General features: G+C 35.1%; 1 long non-coding RNA gene across 1 annotated transcript; it reads left to right on the forward strand.

Moving 5' to 3' along the window:
* Positions 1 to 759: 759 nt before the first annotated feature.
* Positions 760 to 1449, forward strand: LOC131041833 (uncharacterized). The gene is made up of 3 exons (XR_009105076.2): positions 760 to 862; positions 1098 to 1202; positions 1367 to 1449. It is a non-coding gene; the product is annotated as an uncharacterized LOC131041833 (long non-coding RNA).
* Positions 1450 to 7644: the final 6195 nt, after the last annotated feature.

Here is a 7644-nt window from a genome sequence, read left to right on the forward strand (position 1 = left end):
AGCCTCATTGACTACATATAAATCCAAACTACAATTCGGAGAAATGATTGAACTTCTAAGATAACATCTTCTATGCCTGAATACAGTTTCGGTTAAGCTCTGTATGTTCCGGTTTGAAACCCTAATTAAAATGGTTAGAGGGGGGGGATATTTAATTAAATGGCTTAGATAGAAGAATGGTATATTAAATTAAATATTAATTTAATTAATAGGCGATTAGAAGAATATGGATATTAATTAAATCTAATTAATAGGTGATTTAATGATGATTAAATGAATAAAATCCATTTAATTAGTTGTGCTAGTTTTAGGTGCCTACAAATATAAATATAATAATAATGGTTATAATGTTAGTAGTAATTAAATAATATAAGTACTTTATAAATATATGATTTAATATTAATAATAAATTAAATGTATCTGTTCAATCTAATAATAGCAATCCATTCAAATAATTAATAGAAAAGATAAATATATTATTTTATTTAAAAAAAATAAATCCTATTTTCAATATGAATCAATAAAAATATAGAAAAATATTATTTTTATAATTTTATAAAATATAAAATAATTTTTTTTTCAATTTTTTTTAATTCTAAATACTGATGGGTTGAACTAGTTGAAAATGAAAAATAAATTTGAATGAACGTTGTTGTGCCTTAGAGAAATAAAAACTAAAACACAAATATTCACTCCAATTTAAAAAAACTATACCCGGATATCCGCGCACCTGATCACCAAAAATAGCTTCAGAGTCTCTTGAATATTAGGGGCAACGTCCATATTCTTCAAATTTGAACTTGGGTTGCTCACCAATATGAAAACAATTGCACCTCACTGGTTTCTTTTTTGGAGATTGCAGGTAACAATTACACCAGTCCTTCGCTTAAATAGTTTTCATTTTCCTTCTCTGGTGGTTCTCGTCGTCCTCTAATTTTTCCACATGAAATTTCTTCTAAATTAGCATTACATGGAAATACAAGTTTATTTGTAAAAGAATTTGAACGGCTTTGATTATGGTTTTATTGACAATTCCTCCATTTTTTTTTCCCAAATTTTCTACGAACAATAAGGGCAATGGCTCTCTATTTCTACAGGATACCATGAATTGGCAAGAGTTATGGGTACTCTGTTAACATTTTTTATGGAGACAGAGGAAATGCAATAAAACTTTCCTGTCTTATACCATGATATTTTCCAGGGTATGCTCTGTATTACAGATTTTGGATTTTAATTATTTATATAGATTAGAATAACAGTGATTTAGATGGAGTCGAGTACTTGGTAGATCTCGTAAATTAAAAATCTATAAAACCTTTAAAGTTTTATAAATTCAAGGCTGAGGGAGAGCTGTATCATAGTGCAGGACCATGTGAATGAGAGACCTGGTTGGATCTGCTTAGCAGTGATCGCAATGCTTCCTCCATTCTTTTACTTAGCAATTTGGGCTTCTGTTCAGGTAAGCACTGCAATACTAACTTCTCAGAATGCCGTCTGCAATTATCATTTGTGCTATGTCATCTATGGCCCCTTTGCTGTATAGGGCCAGCAATTCAGGAACATATCATAATGTCTTTGTGGTCTCTTAGAATCTATTGTCTTCATTTACATCAATATTGCTACATAGATTTATGATTATAATGCTCAAGGGTAGGGCATAAATAATAACTCAAATAGAATGGCGCTCTGATAAAAGTACAAGCCTATGTTTATGATATAGAGATTTATCTGACGGGTAGGTTTCTAATTAAATTATAGCCTTTTCAAAAGAATTTGAAGGCTATAGGATATTTAATGTAGTGGAGAAGAGGGAAAATGGACACCTTTCAAGAGGAGTGATCGATGGAGAATAATAATTTCATTTTTTGGGATGGTTAACAAGGATGCACTAATAGAGAAAGAGACAAAAGAGAGGCCCATCAGATAATTGGTTGCAAGCCGTTCTCATTGTCTGCATTGAATTGGGACCTTTGTATAAGCCCACAATTATTGTTAGACATTTCAAGAATAAATGTTCAATGATTTTTATACGCTTGGTTGAGGATGTTGCATTAGTAGAAAAGATGTATTTAAAGTGAATGCATTAAATAATTCCATGGAACAGAACCAACAGCGTCGTGAAAATGGACCAGCAGGGTTATGTTCGTTCTGAATATTTGCCACATGGTTGATGACTCTTTTTGTCATTGTTTTGAGGGCAATGAGTAATTTGCCTTGCCCTGCCCCTGAGCAGGTTTTAAGCCTCAATGCCTAAATATGTTGAAAACTTGAACAAATGGAGATGGCAATAGAATTCAAATTATTCTTTGAATGATTGGGAAGCTGCTCAACCATATGCCAAACATGCAAGTGGTTTATGACCAAGCTCGGAAACACAGTACCCACTGGTTTTTTGGAATTTATCCTAAAACTTTTAGACTAGAATTAAAAACAAATTGCTTAATGCTTAAGGCAAGTTAAGGTTCCAATTGCATAAGAGTTGATATATGTTCACTTCGGTACTGTAGCTTCTTATAGTGAAAATATGCTTCCTATTATCTCTAAATTTTGATACCAACAAATTAAAAAAAGTAGCATAGAAAAAAAGTATTTATCCAACTTTTTATAAATTCAACAGCTATATGAGCTGTGTGAAGTTCAATGGTATAGTATTCGCTCTAGCCTTTTTCATCTCATCATCTTTTTCCATTGTTTTAAGTCTTTAAGGGCTCTTTTAGACTTCTACTCTTTAAGCCTAAAGCTTTGGGACGAAGAATGAATTGTTCTGAGATTCCCAACCACAAGTCGGAATCTATCTTTAACATTTATGCTCCTGAGATGGTAAATAAATCAAAGCTGCTTCGATTTGACAATAAAATTGTACATGACATAATTTGTTGAACCATTCTTGAATTCTCTGTGCTCAGATTTCACAATTCAAATGGGAGTTGAAGGAATCTATACTTGCAACTAGTTTCGACTTCAAACTTAGTGAAAAAATGTATATCTTGAGTTAAAAATATATGGGTTGCAAATTAGAAATTCTTGCTCAAAGGAAGATTACTATGAACAATCTTGGATTAATATTGATAATAGTCATAAAGGCAGATGACCATAAGAGCTTCAAATTTGTCTCAAATCTTTTTTGATAACTTAAAATTTGTCTCAAATCTGATTGAGAACTGGGTTTGACTTTAATCAGTATGAATTCATAACAGAATATACAATCTCTACCAGATAATAATTTTTTGATTTCTTTTCAATCAAATTCCACTCTATCAGATTCTTTGTGAGTGACAAATTGCGTCTCCAAGAATTCAGTGAAGGAAGAATATTTTTCCAGAGTTGTTAGAACTGCAGATGCTTGGTCAAAGCCAAAATTAAACTTCACCTGTAAAATTTATCCATATTTTGAGTGTTGTGATATGCATGTTATAGCATAATGACATATATCAGAGTTCTATAGATTGTAATAACATATGTCAATCCCTTTTCACTGGCACCAAAAACTGTTGTGACAAATTGCTACAGCACTGTATGAAATGAAAGTGAATAAGGTGAACAATTATAAACAAACATTGAACTTTGTTAATCATCAATTTCAAAACTTGTGTAACCCAACTTCTCAATTCATGTGTGATAATCAGTTTTTAAAACATGCCATTTTATGCTTCAAAGGTTAACATACATGCAGTCAAGTTTCCCATTGATTGGTCAATAACAATTATTCCATATGTTGCTTGGAACAAAAAATTGCTTGAGTTTAATGTCCTTTGTCTTGGTTTCCCGCATTTTTGTGTCAATTTAATTTTGTTATGTGTATGTTATGGTCCTGATAGATGAACGTTATAAAGGGAATCTCCCTTGAAAATAGAGGAATGATTCAGTCCTGTGTACTGTTCCTTACGATTTTGACTTAGACAAATGTTAGGGATAACATTTTTTGGCACTGCTATGGGGCATGAAGCAAAGATTACGAGAAACCCCACATCCACACTAGAAGGAGCCCATGACAATTTGAGATGATGCTCCTGTAGTACAACCACACAACAACTATATTGAAGCTGATCATGAACACGTCTCAAGCAATCCAAGAAGTCTTGTCTTTGATAATAGAACAAGTTCACAACATTGAAGACAAGCAGCAGTTGTACTTGATGAGGAAGAAGACAGAGCCACATAAATCCATGCATTCCTCCACCATCTATTGCAAGAAGAGTTGTTTGTTGTCATTGACAAAGAGTAATAACTCATTTGGTCCCTCAACGATAAATCAGTCTTTCTTCAAGCTGGTAGAGAAAAGATTCATTAGATCTTGAAGTCAAGCACACAGAAGCACAAATCAATTCTTTGATTTCCAGCAAAGCTTCAATTTCAAACTCAGCAAAGCAATCCTTGAGAGGAAAAGATGCACAAAACAGTATACGAACCTTTCATCAAGTCTTGAGAAGTTGGCAAAGATCTCACATAGCATCTCTAATCTCAGTCAATTTCTTCTACTTTATGGAATTCAGATTACTCTTATTCAGATTGCACATCCAACCACAGCACTTGTGCCATGGGAAAAGAAAAGTGGACTGTCATATTTGGCTCATCTTCATGACTTGCCATCTGGTTTATCAAAGAAATTCCAAACATTTATAGGTGATGATTCTCTTCTTCGAGAGTAGAATTTGGCAGCCCTTACTGCTGCATGCAGGATTCTTGGTGTAGCACATGAAGATGTAGTGGTTAGGTTATTTGCAGAATGCCAGAACGTCTCATTGGCATAGCCTCTGATTGGTTTTGGCACCTTTTGGTCAAATGTATCACCAATTGGGATGGCTCAAGAACAAGATTCATTGCTCAGTTCAAATCTGCAGAGGATGACCATGAATTATTTCCAAAACTGTCAAATATAAAGAAGAAAGATAACGAGGCCACAAATTGATTACCAAAATTCCAACACTTGCAAGGCCTACAACTGCAAACTCTCTTCTTCATGAATTCTCACAATCCAGAATCAAAATATGAGTTAGGATGTCCCAGTGGCCTTGACACTGCTCAAGATCTAGCCATAAGCATCGAGGATGGTATGATTCAATCTGGGAAAATGAGGAAAGAAATTGGTAAAATTAATCTTCACAAGATGATGATATCAAGAATCTCTTGAAGGCTTTGATGAATGAAATCACCATACTAAAAAGAGTCCAAGGTGTAGGATAAGGAAACATGCAATCAAAAAGCAATCCTTAGTAGGGTGGTTAGAGAAGACCATTTATTCCTTTCAATCCTCTAGTGCAAATTGGTGGTGTTGTCAGAAAAGTTTGCACCCTTGTTGAGTTATCAACTTAGCAACCTCTTGTAACATGGGATGACTTCTCAAAGTGTGGGCTTTTGTAAATTGAAGTCAACCTCCAAAGTGGGCTGGTTCCCTTGGAGTTCACCTAATCTAACTTACTGTTGTGACCTTTTCACACATCGCCCCATTGCTAACGGGGACCCCCCTCTTTTCCAGCTTCCTGCGTTGTTAGGTTAGGGTTTTGGCTGCTTAGTGGGCAATTTTGCGTTTCCCGTGCCCGAGTCTCGGAGTTTTGATCATGCCTAGTGCCGTCTAGGGTTTTTGAAGTTATAGGATCAAGTTGCAAAAGTTGATATTTTGATGATCCTAAGTTTTGCCTAAGTGTTTGACCATTCAAGCGTTAACGTGTTTTTAAACACGTGCATCAGTGATTTTAAAGTGCCAAGATATTCACAGACCTTTTGGAGTTGTTTTCTCGATCCTAAGGTATTATTTAAGTTGGTTTTGCACTTTATCCCAATATTTTCCTAGCGTTTCGCTCATATTTTTGGAAAATTAGTCTAAGTCCAGTTAAATTTAAAGTCGCTGAGTGATTTTGAGTGGTTAAAATGTTAAAATACTAAGGGAAATCCTTATTCCAAGGGTTAAAGGGTCAAAATCCATGCTAGAGGTGTTTTTCCCCTCACATTCCAGACTACCCAACCCATTCCCCCACTCAAAATCCATACTACACATGGGTTTCCCCTGAAATCCATACTGGCCACTAATTTATCCCACTGTTTATCCACACCTGGGTCGAATTTCCCCTGGAAGTGCTAAAATTTGGCTAAGTATCAGGATTTATCCAGACTGCCATCGAATTTCCCTTGGGAGTGCGGACTGGAGTGCAAGGATAATTCCATGCCTGGGTCGATTTTCCACTAGGATTTTTGTGACAACTAAGTGAGGATTTTTGTCCTGATTTTTATCCAGACAGGGATCGATTTTCCCCTGAGCATTTTTGTAAGGATTTTTGTCCGGATTTTTATCCAGACAGGGATCGATTTTCCACTGGGAACATTATGAAGAGTTTTGAGTCCGGATTTTCATCCAGACTGAGGTCGAATTTCCACCAGGGAGATATTTTTCCAAGCTAAGTGAGTTTTGAGTATGGATTTCTGTCCAGACACATATCGAATTTCCCCTGGGGGTGATTTTTTGCAAATTGAGTGCATTTTTGTCTGGATTTTTGTCCAAACTCACATCGAATTTCCCCTGGGAGGGTTTTTGTGTGCATTTTGACGAAATTGAGCATGGATTTTTGTCCAAGCATGAGTTGAATTTCCCTTATGGGGCATATTTTGACACTTGAGTGATTTTTGAAGGGATTTCTCAGTCCCAACTGATAGCAATTTTCCCCTGGAGGTTTATTTTGGATTTAAATTGAAATATTTTAATAAATAAGCCCCATTTTAATTGCTTTTAAATAATTATTAATGATTATTTAAAATTTAAAAGCAAATTTAATAACTTGCAATAATTATTAAATGTTTGAACCTTCTAGAAGCAAGTTAGGGTTTCACCAAGCAAGTATTTGTACAAGTGTTTTATCTCACATTGCTTGTGTGGCGAAAGAGAGAGGTGAAAGCAAGTATATGAGAGGAACTTCAGCATTATTTTATTATTATTTCAGCCAGGTGTCTCCATGAAAATGATTTTTTCTCCAAGTTGGGCGAATTTTTTAGCAAGGCGTTTTTGTGAAGTGTGGGATTGAGGATTTGTTTTCCTCCATTTTTTCCAGCTTGCTGATCTATTCCTCCTTGGCTGCCATTTAAGACCAGTTTCAAATTTTTGATTTTGCTAAGTTTGGCGATTTTTTCCAAATTTAGCAATTTTTGGTAAAAGTTGGCAAATTCATGATTGGAGACTTGGGCGATTTTTCCTCCACCATTTTTGTTGCTGTTCAGACCTTCATTGCTGCAGATTGCTGCCATTGACATCAATTTTCAGAATTTTGAAAATTTTGATTTTTTTACTAAGGAAGGTGATTTTTTGTGTTTGGGGTATCCAACCCCGACTTGGGCGATTTTTCCAGATTGATGCTGATCTTCTTTGTTGCAGATCAAGGCTGCCATTGACATCAAATTTTCAGAATTCCATTTTGGCGCTAGACTTGGGAAAATTTCGATTTTGATTGGAGGCCACATTTTGGTGGATTTTTTCATGCATGTTTGTTGGCTGTCATCATTTCCAGCCTGCTGATTCGCTTCAGATTTGAGGTTCGCTTCAGATTTTGACCTCCATTAATGGCTGCCATTAATTTTCAGACTTAAGTTTTTATTGCCCAGCCAATTCCAACTTAAACATTTAGCATTTGGAGGTGTTTTATGGAGTTTTCTGTGCTT

This window comes from Cryptomeria japonica, chromosome 9 (genome assembly GCF_030272615.1).
Source record: "Cryptomeria japonica chromosome 9, Sugi_1.0, whole genome shotgun sequence".
In the NCBI taxonomy this organism is placed as follows: domain Eukaryota; kingdom Viridiplantae; phylum Streptophyta; class Pinopsida; order Cupressales; family Cupressaceae; genus Cryptomeria; species Cryptomeria japonica.